The sequence below is a fragment of the Dreissena polymorpha genome, chromosome 15 (genome assembly GCF_020536995.1).
Source record: "Dreissena polymorpha isolate Duluth1 chromosome 15, UMN_Dpol_1.0, whole genome shotgun sequence".
Classification (NCBI taxonomy): domain Eukaryota; kingdom Metazoa; phylum Mollusca; class Bivalvia; order Myida; family Dreissenidae; genus Dreissena; species Dreissena polymorpha.
Window position 1 is genome coordinate 37,251,721 of NC_068369.1, and position 13,497 is coordinate 37,265,217.

Sequence of the window (13,497 nt, forward strand, 5' to 3'; positions counted from 1 at the left end):
TTTAGTCTCATGTTCAAATTAAACCATTTGATGTTCACATAAATCCTTATCAACAAGTCTAATGAATGAACAGCAATATAATACCGGTTTACTCCATAAAAGTAATAAGAAAACACTTATTCTAAGCATTATCAAAAGCAAGAGCATATAACGACTATCTCAAAACCAAAAACAAAAAAAAACTTTTGATGAGGCGGGTTAATACAACCGACACGTTCACATATCTTATTTGCCATATCAAGATGATAACGTTGTACACAGGTAAAGTTTACACAGTGATAAACGTTGGCGATCAATACACTTATAACGATTTGATGTCACACAATATCTTTGAAAATTAAAATGGCAATGGCACGAAGCAGTAAAGTAAACAAAGACTGGTATGTCCTAAAAATCTCAAACAAATTGAAAACAGCGACTTAGCGCGGTAAAATGATGCTCTAAATATAAAACTATAAAAGGTTGGTTCTTCTGCGACAATCATGTGCTCAGAGCAAAGTCATGTATGTAGTCCAGGGGGGCATGGTACTGGTGTCTAGAATTTAATATCTTACAAACCGCCTTTTCATAAAGAACCTTAGATTTTCTAACAAGCGTGTCATGTCACTTTGATATTCTGCGTTTCTATTAGAAATTGTGCTTTCGGTAAGTTATTACGCAACACGAACTGTTTGTTATTTAACAACATTATTAAACAGTGTGTACTAATATAGGATTGGATATAACCCTAATGCAATAAATGTTTATCATACAGTTTGACAATTTTACATCGCAGGTCACAATGTTTAGAAGAACAATGACGGTGATTACGAAATAGTCATTGAAAATAAAGTAAATAATGTAATAAATGTATGATGTGTAATGTATCATACTATTTGAGAGAAAATAGTCATTGCGTTGGTACTCGCTCATTACTTCTTGGTGTTTGGAGTGATACATAAGCCTGTGTCAGTATTTATAGTATTCAGTAAGCCGACTTTAAAATGTAGCTGTCGGAAAGGTAAAGTAATGCTTCGATTGTAAAAAATACACTTAAGTTTAAACGTTGAAATACCAGCACACTTTATTATGTAGCAAACAATTAAAATTGGCAGTTTGCAAACGATAGTAATGATTCTGAATTTGTAAAAATATACACAATTAAGGATGTGTATTTGTTTTTAAGTCGCTTATATTAAAAAGTACTTAAGTATTGAATATTTAACATAATTATAACAACAATAGCAAATATCAAATACAATTGATTATGAATGTCAGCGCTTTAGACTTAAAAAAACACCGATGCATATTAAAGGCAATACTGTTTTTACAAACTATTTTGATCGGTCAAGACGAACGGTGTATCGCATTTTAAGGTTATTGCATCGACAGGTACCACATTTAATATATGTCGATAATTAACATGAAGTAGTAATATTTCATGATTTGCAACCAGACATTTTCGAAGCGTCCGGATATGGTTGATCTCTGGTCGATTATTTGTCTATACGTGCAAACAATGACCTTAAACAAAAATATGAAAATACATGATAGCGCTCAGAACATTATAACAAAACAAGTCACAAAGTACAGTAAATGTTTATTGTTTATCTCGTTGTGTTTTATCTAAACAAACACAGGCCGGCAAAAAATTAAATATAGCAAATGAGTTTTTATTAATGACAATAATGTTTACCCTTTACCCCCTTTTGACATTGACGTTGCTTCCCTTGTTTTAAGCCTGCTGTGGTTTTGGTCTACATGAACGACAACTAATAAAGCTTAATAACAAGTTCTGCCAAGGACAATGTTTATTGAACGTTTGGTTTTGCAATGTGTTCGTAATTACTTAGACTTACAAGAACTAAGTATATTGATTAAAATCAATTTCAGCTGTTTCTCCACACTATATGAAAATATTCAATATTGGTTAATAAATATATATGATGCCACAATTAAAGAGGTCATGCAGGTTTAGTATATGCATTGATCATCCAACCTCTTTTATTATTTAAACATTCAAAAACGGATACATAAGTAAAATATGTTGTAATTACAGAGGTGAATATGTGCCGAAGCGTAACAATATAGTGATTAGATGATGACACTTATCTGTATACATGCACAAACATGTTTATTCATTACCAACGTAATATTCTCTTCTTCTATGATAGGTGCATTATATCGTTTTAGTACAGAGATAACCACGAGGGACACTGTACGGTGCGATCTAGCTGTTCCGAACCTAAAGTTTTCTATTGAAAACGGTTGGGAAATCGATGACCCAACAGTTAGTGCAACTTCAGACGATGATGTTTGGATTGGTTACATCAATTCTTCTGTTGCGTTTGACTACCTTGGTAAACTTTTACACATTTAAGTAAAGTAAAGAACAAGCATGCATTTTTTTTTAAATCTAATTTTAATTCACTATGATATGGTAACTTTAAAATAAAACTAAGAAATATAAATTACTGCTTTTACGTTGATCGCTTCTATTATCTAGGACTATAAGCAAAAATACACACATAATTTCAGCAACAACTGACAAATACAAGTCTTTATTAAATTGTTAGTAATGCACGTGTGAAAATTATCGAGGAAATATTTTCATATATCATCAAAACTAGTCTGACTTTTTTTCCAACTTTCAACATATGTTTTAAAATTATTGTACATGCTATGCGTTTGTTCATCAAATTTTATCACCAAACAGCACTAGATATAACTATAATATATACATGTAAAAATTACAGTCGAAAGTAAAAAACACTTTCTAACATTCAATATTTAATTTGAAAATATAATAATACATGTAAATAAGCATTGTTATATATTTTCATAGGTGTTAAAGCCAAGATGATTACCATGTCTGGAGAATATTGATTAACTTACCAAATATTAGAGCTAAACATTCTAGTGAACACGCAGTTTTCAAATCTAGAGTAGTTTAAACCCGAGTATATGTCCTGCGTTTATTTACCTGCTAGTGGGTCTCTCAAAGCAACTGTCCTAAATTAAAAACATTGACATTTCGAACTTAAAAGATAAGTCAACCCATTCTAAATATGAGTAATCACTTAAATAACAATATTCCACCGAATACTTCGACAGTTCTGCATTTTAAGGAGAATACATGTTTTACCTTGTTTACGAAAACCCTTACTTTGAAGGAAACACTTGTCGTCTATAAAGTAACACAAACAACAATCAATATAATAAGCACGGAAGCTTCAATAACAACGACAACTATTTATAATAGTCTTAAGTAATATTATTCTCTATAATTGCGGCACAGGTTGCGAAGAATCGCCGGATTTGAATGCACAATTCTAGTTACCAGGATTGGTGATTGCTTTTCACACTGTGGAGAAAAAGCCTTTGGAGTTCAAAAAACTAATGTTAGTATAATATTTTTTACATATTGTTTCGAACCTGTATGATAGTATTTGCTACGTGTGTGGTATATGTATGTCCTGTATCTTATATTCGATTGTTACCCTCAGTTGTATTTTATTATTTCACTCACTAGATGAAAATTGAAACCAGAGTGAGATGCAGATGTACAACAAGAAATCACAAGTTTTCAGCACACACGTGTAATGAGACAATAGAGCGCCAACCGTTTATTTGCGGAGCGGAAAATATATCATATGCGATTTATAACATCAGCAACGGTATAATTTTTGTTTAATCGATTTTTATATGTAAAGTGTATATTGCGTACCTATTATTTTTAAAGTATTACTAAGATGAAGGATCGTTAATAGTACACACGCACTTAATGATGCAAGCGTGTCCTCTTGTTAGTGAATCCATAAACAATATTATATTGATCAGACGCAAGAAGATGTTATTCGCTTAAGTGTTTATGCAATGCTTGTACAAATATGTTTGTTATATCGGGCCCATATACTCCTAGTTCAGATTTATACAGGTTATTATTTGCTAAGTCCGCACGAGCAATTGTGATTTCTTGGAGATGGAAAATAGGTATTTTAACGGAGGTAAATGTTTGGTACTGAGGTTTCTGTGTGCACTTTTTTCTGTTGAATTTCATTAGTTTACGTCATTTTGAATTAAAATTAACTTTAAAGACGTGAACAATTTGAACTACATCGGATTTCAAAATGAAACGTCAAGAAATAAACACAACACTTTTAGTACTCTTAATATTTATAACTGTCATAAATGAATATTGTCAACATACATCTTTTTATTGTGAATGTTAAGTATCTAACTTAAAATTATGATATCTTATTCGTGTGCTTAATACAACTACAAGTTATGTTTAGGATAAACATGTACTTAAGTCTATCACAATACAGTTACTAATGTTATTATAAACTACAAAACATTTAACATGCGATTTCAGCAAATAAACTTTAATTGATAATATTGTTCTTTTGTTTCTCTCAGCTGTTTTAAGTTCCGACGACAACTCATCATGTTTTGTGTATGACTATCCAAAAATGTTATGGCAGTTTTGTTCAGTCCAAACACTAATAAAGACGCTTTGCAGTACTGTATTTCCAAGTATGTATAATGTTGTATATTGAAGGGGCTTGATAATGTTACGCATTTGTATGACATAGAAAAGATAATAATAACATAACATTAAATGCGCATTTAATTGTGTACAATTATTTGTAATCCTTCAAATTTCACGTTTGATATTTTCCCCAGATGGATTTCTAACTGCATGTGAAAAGATTCAATCGTTCGCGTATTCATGGAATGTTGCAAACACATTATGTCTGCAAAACAATTACATGCCGGCAACATTTGAAAATATACCAGAAGAAACACAACGTTATATATATCGACAAGCCTACTGGACAGGTGACAGTAATGAGAACATTTGCAGTAATACAAGCAGAGACAGCAGGTAAATATTGCATTTGAATTTATAAAACATTTTTTTTATTTAGTAAAATGACGACCAGGCAGACGATTAAGTTACCACGACACTGGAAAGGCTGTACACTTTTTTTCTAAACAAAGGTATGACAATATTATTAGTGGAACAAGTCTGACACAACATTCTTGAGAGTTAATTGGTTTCATTCAATTTCTCCTTTCAACGAAATTATCTGGTAAAATACTGGCAATGTCGAAATTATAATTGTCAACATTTACAATTTAATTGAAAATGACGCTGTTCGCGACACTATGTACTACCGTAACACATTACAATGTAATTTTGTTAGTACTTACCATTGTTTATGCATCCTTTACCTGTACATATTAGTAAATATATGTGTATGTGATGGCCATTATGTAATATCTTTTGTGGCACAGCTCCCTTTTAAACATGCTTTTACTATTTCAGATCTATTCAGACAGAGAATGAGTCATGTGAAGCACTTTGCTTTTTTGAAAAAAGGAAGAAGTGTTTTGCAGTTCACAAGCGATGACAAAAACACGCTCTATGTGTCAGCAATGGTAATTACATAACCTCCACGACAAAGTGGAATGATTATGTTTTCAATATTCACGAGCTTAAAATCTAAACAATTATTATGCGTTTATAATGGAATTCAACTGTAATTACCTTATTAGGAATTGTATTAGTAAGCTATATTTTTGTATCTTACAAACTAATGTCCTGGACGCGACTGATAAAATAGAGTATACTAATTATTAGTATCAACTAATTTTGTCACATAATTTTACACGACATACATGTGTAATCTTATGAAAGCTTGAATGTCAATATATACAATGTTTTGATGACGTGAAGACGTTTCATATTGATGTTAATACACAAAATAACGTAATGCGATAGGTCACATTTAACCAATATTAGCCAATACAAACAATGTGTTACCTTACACATGTTTGGCTGCATCTCATATGATGATATGCATTAGTTTGATTACAAATGCGTTGAATTTACCCTTTCCTGTGTATACGTTCAGTTTAAAATTGCATACTTTGTGCATTAAAATCACTTTCATTTTGGCAGCGATGTTTGTTTGTATTTATTTGGCTTCACAGAGATAAATTTGGAACGGGTTAAATTTAATAGTCTACAAAAGATTAAAATCATCATGAGAATGAGGGTGGGGTATTTGCATGCATTATTACACAACGATGTCAATATACCTTCAGAATCTGAATCGATTAATCAAACAGCTGCGGTTACTGGACCACATGCATCGACATCTTGTTTTCAAGTGACGGTCGAAAAAGGATCGAATTCTCCATCGCCAAATGCTCCTACAACTGATATGACAGCTGATGTGTCGGACTCTTTGCTAATTACGCTCAAAGATTCAACACAAAGTAAAACATTTGATCTTGTATATGCCTTTTTACTACGGCGCAAACATATATCGTATAATCGATTGTTTAATTTTAATTGTAGAAGGGCATACATACGAGCGTTCTATTATGTTCATGTTTATTGGAGCATGTTATTACAGTGCATGATTCTCCTTTCATGTTTTCCAGAGTTACCAGCAGTAGGAGTTGTCATCGGTGTTTCTGTCGGAATAGTGTTCACTGTTGGAGCAATAGTTGCGATAGTAATACTGAGGACAAGGTATGTTTCGTATTATTTTATAATTTATAATTGAATTACCTATTAACGTTGAAGCCGATGTTCAAAGAAAATAATATAGCGACAATAATTGATAAGAACTTTAGTGTCATCAATAAATCGGCGTATATGCACGGCTGACTCCTGTTGCAGTTTCTCATCAGGATGAAGATACAGTAAAATGCATTGACCATGTTCAGGATTTTGCAGATCATCATAAATATATTATTTGTTTAGAGGATTTAGATAATACTATGGAAGTCGTGTGTATTACAAATTCAAGTTCTGAGTATTTGTAATGAAATTGTTTAATCATCCGTCAGAAATTTATAATTAATATATTAAACGAAAATTTAATAATGAAACGTTATTTATAACGATAATATTCAGCAATTATCTTTTTCGGCATGGTTGAATTAATTTATTTCAGAGGAGTATTACCTTGCAGAATGAAAACGAACACGGACAAACCTAATGACGGCGAAGAACGAGAAATTGATGATGATCATAAGTTGGATAATCCCGTAGATAACCATAGCTACTTTATATTAGAGAAAGTCCCACAGTCATATGAATCAAACGCTGATCATTATAACGCGACAGAAGAAACAGACGATGCAAATAATGAAACCGATAACTATAATTCAATAGTAGACACAGAAGAACGATATGAACGTGTACAAGATGATAACGGCGATTATGATTACAGAACCAATGCATTATCTTCTGTAAATAATAACCATAAATCAGACAATATATATAACAAACTAAAGATTAACGGCCTTGGTGAGTACGACCATGTAGGGATACGCGGACATAGCGATGCCAAAGTTTCAGGCGTCGACTACGATACAACTTCAGCAAGATTGGACAATGGGAAGAATGCCGGTAGTGACTATAATCATATCCCACACACTGCTCATAAAGCAGGTGCAACATATACTGATATCAAAAGCGGTGAATACGAGGCCACGTATGGTATGAAGATCAAAGTCGTCAGATCAGACGGGTCGGACTACGCACACGTAAACAAATATTAAGTAAAGCGATATAATCCGACCCGAATGCGGAGCATTCCATTTCTTTCAAGCTGTTATTTAAACAAATTACAAGTATTACTTGTGTTTCTTTTAAATTTTATTTGAAAATCAAGCACTCATATAAACATGATTTTAAGTTTATTTGAATTAGCATCTACTAATTATTGCCTTTTTTTGAACACCCGTGTCCATTGTTCAACACCATTGCACACGGGACATACACGTGTAGCACGATCGGGATATATTAAGTTCAAATGTAATTGAATTTAAATATTTAGCCCGAATTGCGATATTACAAACGTAATTGATTTATAATATACTAACAAATTTAATTTAGATATAAAAGGCTTGATATACAAAACTATTATTCATATTTCAGTAGATTATAGTAACATGAAAATATATGTTGAAGCTTATCGGCATATTATATCGGCTTATTACGATATGGTGTACCTTATCGTAATAGTGTAAACACAATCAATATAACGTTTAAGTAATTTTTTTTCATTTGAAGAGATAAATACTATTGTACCATTGATGGATCAAATAACCTTTATATATATCATTGTAAATGTCTAAATCGGCATTACGTGGTGTTGTAATTTAACCTGCGCTGTTTAGCAAATGCCCCTGACAGCATATGACACATATTGTATTGACCCGATTAATCGAACGCTTTTCATGTCGAATGCGTGTTATCATTATTTTAAACGTTTAACACATTTAACAAACAACATAAACTGTTGAAAATAAACAAGTATATCTCGCAACATAAATTGGTGATGTAAATACATATTTTCATGTAATGAATGCGAACGAACGATGTACAACTGTTTCCCTGTCGACGCATAATATACAAATAAAAAACACCAGTCGCGATTAATAATTATTAAACGTCTCCGAATCGTCTGTTTATCTTTGAATGTTGACCCGACAGTGATTGTAAGTTGATTTGTATTTGCACGTGTTTTGGTCAACAATGCTTGGCGTAATATGAGGTTCGGCGCGATATTAAACAGGTTTAAACCCCTTAGGCAACATTTTTACCAATGCAGCTCTAATCATCTTTATGTTTTATGTCATCTTGTTGGTTTTGGTTTGTATAACATTGGTCAGATGTTTAAAATAAAATACCATCCGATGTAACTTATACGAATGTATCTCATGTCAGTGTTTCTGCAGCTTAATTATTAACATATATTAACCCGTTAGTGAATATATCATTGATTAAGCTATTGTATAACCACCTTTTTAAGATATGTAGGACAAGTGTATTAAATACCATATATATATTAACGGGGATCAGATATGTAAGAAATATAGCATGCACTACTGGTTATATGTTTGTACTGCATCTTTAAGTTATACACGACGTGTAGCAATGATTTGAAATGTATGTTCATTTGAAGTATTGTGTTCATGACATCTTGTAGTATACATCGTAACTGTACTTCGTTGGCTTTAACAATATGTTCGAACTGGAATGAGCACGTATTTCAACAAAATAGTTTGCATTTTAGATTCACAATTAAATACAACAAAGTAACTTAAACCAACTGTTCCTTTATATCAAGTAGCGTGTAGCAGATTCAAAGGGGAACAATTATGTCAGTACATAAGTAAACACGATACAAACGGACGTAGAAGTTGCTTCCCTTGACACTGACTCGAGTTGAGATATGAAAGCATAATCCGAAAACGAGATTATAGTAAATGTCTTGCCAAGTGCACTTCCTGATATATAATGCCAGTTAATAAACATACAAACTATAAGTGTTTGTAATTTTAAATATGCTAGTAATTTTATAAATATTTTGTTCTAGCAAACTTATTTGTTGAATAATCCTCAGTAATGATAATAGAGGCGTAACTGTGAAACATTTACAAGTGCAAAGACGCCCTTGTTTTTTGATAACATGCATGTATACCCTTTACGGTGTGTTTGTATGCACTGTATAAGTCATAATTCATTGCATTAATGCATCATTATATCAATTTCGCTAGTAGGTTTTGTTCCAATGCATGCATTAAACTCTTTAAAACTTATTTAATTTAAGACCATGTTATTCATACTTACAATCTTTAATAGAGATGTATTGCCGACATAAATTCAGTTTAATCCAAAACAAGTATTTACATGTTCGTCGTTTTGCTGACGATTAATTTCTTATGACTTGAATGTTGTTAAGCACTAAGAAAGCTTCTGCGCCCATTAGTGACACATTTATTATCATGAACATAATTGTACAAATCGTGCATTTGATCTCGACCTTACATTTCAAAGGAGCATGCAATAAAATGCACACACTTTTGTAGAACCATATTGTGATATGTACTAGTTTCCTTTTTCTTAAGATATCAAGTTACAAAAACGTTGTTCACACAAGCCCTCTTCATGAACTTCAATGTTGTTTGATTCGTTTATGAAACTGTCGTCCTTGGCAACGGCATATATCAACGTCCACTACAAAAACTTTGCGAAACCTTAATTTCGTAAACTTAATTATAGTTCCCTATTTAAATATACGAATTTAAGATATAGTATCCGATAAAATGCTTCTCTGTCATTATTGATTGCTGGTTTTTGCTATAATGTTTTTTCCATTATTTGTGTTGTTCAAATTTGCCTTTCTATGGGACTTTTTCCCATAAGATTTTGTGTTGTTCTATGGTATTTCCCCCTTTTTATTCAGGTAGGAAAAAAATCTTAAGTTTAAGAAAAAGGATGCTTCCGTTTTCTTTACTAAAACATACCTTTAAAAAATCGCAAATACAATGGGATATTTCCCCATGCTGTAAGTGGGTACCAAATCCCATGTGTTAAACAAGAAATTCCGCGGGAAAACGAAAAATCCCATGGAACAATCAAAACATCCTCTAAGAGTTTTAATTTTGCAAGCACATTTCAAAGTTGTTTTGTTCTTCTTAAGAAAACATAAACGATCTTTAATAAATTTAGTCTTTACCGCATACTTTATCTAAAATATTCAAATTTTAAATATTAAGTGTATTTTAGTTTGCGAAAATTTGTTTTATTTCCGGTGACTGTTGACTGTCGACAAAAGTAAGCATATGACTCTTTAATTTATTAAAACAATATTAAACACGGGTGAGAACAATAATTTTCAAGTAGTTTCCAGCTACGTTTTTTAAATAGATATTTTGGAATGCAATATGCAGCAAGCAACCAAAATAAAATCTTAACGCTTATTAATAGGAACGAAATAACGGCAATTTTGTGGCGGAAGGAGCTATAAACATAATATTTCTCTATCAGCAATTGCAATAATGTGTTTTTACTGCAATACATGTATGTACGTATAAAAATCATGGTTAAAATACACACACAAATTGTACCATTACAATCACGCCACTAATCGTCCGATGCTATAAATATGTTTCAATTATTGCAGGTGGTACAACTTTTATAATATATAAATGACATGATATAATTGTAAATATGCTAAAGATACCGTACGAGTTAATTTACATCTATTCAATTAATATCTATGCAATTAATATATATACAATTAACATCTTTGCAATTAAGATAATATGCGCGATACCGTCATTAAAGACAAATTCATACTTTCAAAATAATTTGCGGTTTTGTTGTTCCCGTTCATACGTGTTTTTATTGTTTCATATGTGGGCACGATATTTTCATAAATTGTGAATCAATGATCTATTTGTCGTGCACGTCGTTGCAAAGGTGTTACTGTTTAGAGTTTTTTTTCTCCGCGGAGCTAGTTTGTATCACAACGCCAAAATAAATCATATCTATAGCTAAATAGTAATTGAGCGTTTAAAAAATGCAATACCAATACGTTAAATAATTATATACATGTTTTAGCATTTGCATCAAATAATATGAACATAAAAAATAAATATTCCATAATTACTTAATTCAATTCCTGTCAGAAGTTTGGCGTGAGCATAATCCGTATCGTCGCATGGTGGAAGTTTTGTCTTTCCCCATGCAACAAATCATAGCCCCCTTGTTCACGATCTATTGTGCCATGTAATCCTCCCATGGTTGTACTAACAATATGATTATAGTCCTCGAAGCCGTCGTTCATGCTCGCAAAATAAGTTGTTGTATTGTAGTCGTTGTCCGGACGGGACATGTTATGATCGGGTCTTGAAAAGTGGTCATAGTCTCCGTGCTGGTCTGTCTTGAATTTGTTGTAGATATTGTCCCGTTTCCTGCTATCGATTTCAGATGATAAGTTATTCGTTGTGTGGTCATACTCATCGTTTTCATCTTTTATACGTTCATATGTTTGTTCAGTGACCTCGGTTGAATAATAATGATCAGTATCACAATTGCTCTCAGTTGATTCATCTGCTGAGTTATAATGATCGACCGTGCCTTCAACTGATTGCACGAAATATATTTGATTTCCACCGGTATTGTCATGCGGTCTGATTGCTAATGTGAGCGTTCCGGCGGTAGAAGTGTCAATTGTGTCAGTATTCTTCCCATTTTTGCACGCAAATGTACCTCTGAGATAGTTTCATCCGAACATTAAATTAATTATGAAATCAAATGTTTAATTATCCATGTATAAAATATCAAAACATTCAAACATGAATAGCACTCATCTTAAAAATTAAGAGTTCATGTACGTTCTAGCAAAACTATATTGATATTAAACGATTTTTGAAACGGCATTTTGAAAGTTCATAGTACCAGTTATAACAACAATCTTTATCTGTATTGCTATATTTGTCGTGATACAATTAACGTGCGTCGCAGAGTTATAAATTATTTCGAATTAAGCGACATTTAAAATGTATGATTAAGCTATTTGAAATGGATATTACATTAACTTATTACACATTAAACGCAATACCTTCTTCGTAGTACAATAATGACAATCATTGCTCCGACTGCGCACACTAATCCAACTGCCACATCGATACCTACATATACAGCTGTAACGAATGTTAATATAAAATCATTACTGTAAAGTAAATATGTGTATCTAACATTTGTTTTTGTCAATCATGCAAAACCTTTTTAATCAAAAGCGATGCTTCAAATGTATTGTCATACACGTCAATCCCAGATTGGAAACTATACTAGTATTACTTGCAGATACAAACTTGATATTGATCTTTATGAATATTGTTAAATTCCGTTACGATAAATAAACATTAGTTCTCGCATCAGCTTCGTGCAAATTGGCTAAAAATGTATGAAATATAATATGTGTCTAAGGCATCATTACTGGAGTGGCACGATTTGCGCGCACAGTCATACATATAAACACAGTATTGTTTTCAGCGCGTAGTTTTTGCCGATAACAGTACAAGTTTATATTATCAGACCACTATTGGGACAATGTATATGTTTAATATTTGTCGTACTATCATTTCACTTTTACCTGAGGGGATGATTTATATGGATATATTGTCGTACAACCGTCGAGATGTGAGGTTGTTAAACTGTCTAGGCTACTGGCCCGGCGAATACTTATATGGTTTGTATTTCCGGAGGTAATGCCATCAGGAGAAGAACCATAAGATGGAAGGAATTTAAGTAGTATTATTACCAGTAGTGGATCCTTCATGGGTTGACGAATTCGTTGTAACTACACTTATTGTGCTCATGGTATAAACAGTTTCAGTTTCTGTAAGTGAAAGGCAAGTTATTGAATATGACGGGGTAGATGTTTCTGAAACCTTCGTATACACATGTACATAAGTTGATTGTCTGTCCATATTCAGCACTTTAACCGACACACGCGTGCATATTAAACTTAATTATTACATTTATCACAACCCAAAATGTATGACAACTCTTCATCTTGCTAAGTAAAAAGAAACGTACAAACTACAGGGCTGCGACGTTCCTGTGTTGACAAAATGCCAAAAATGTCAACTATAAAACATTAGAAATGCGCTGAATGTTTAAAAGCATGCTTCTTT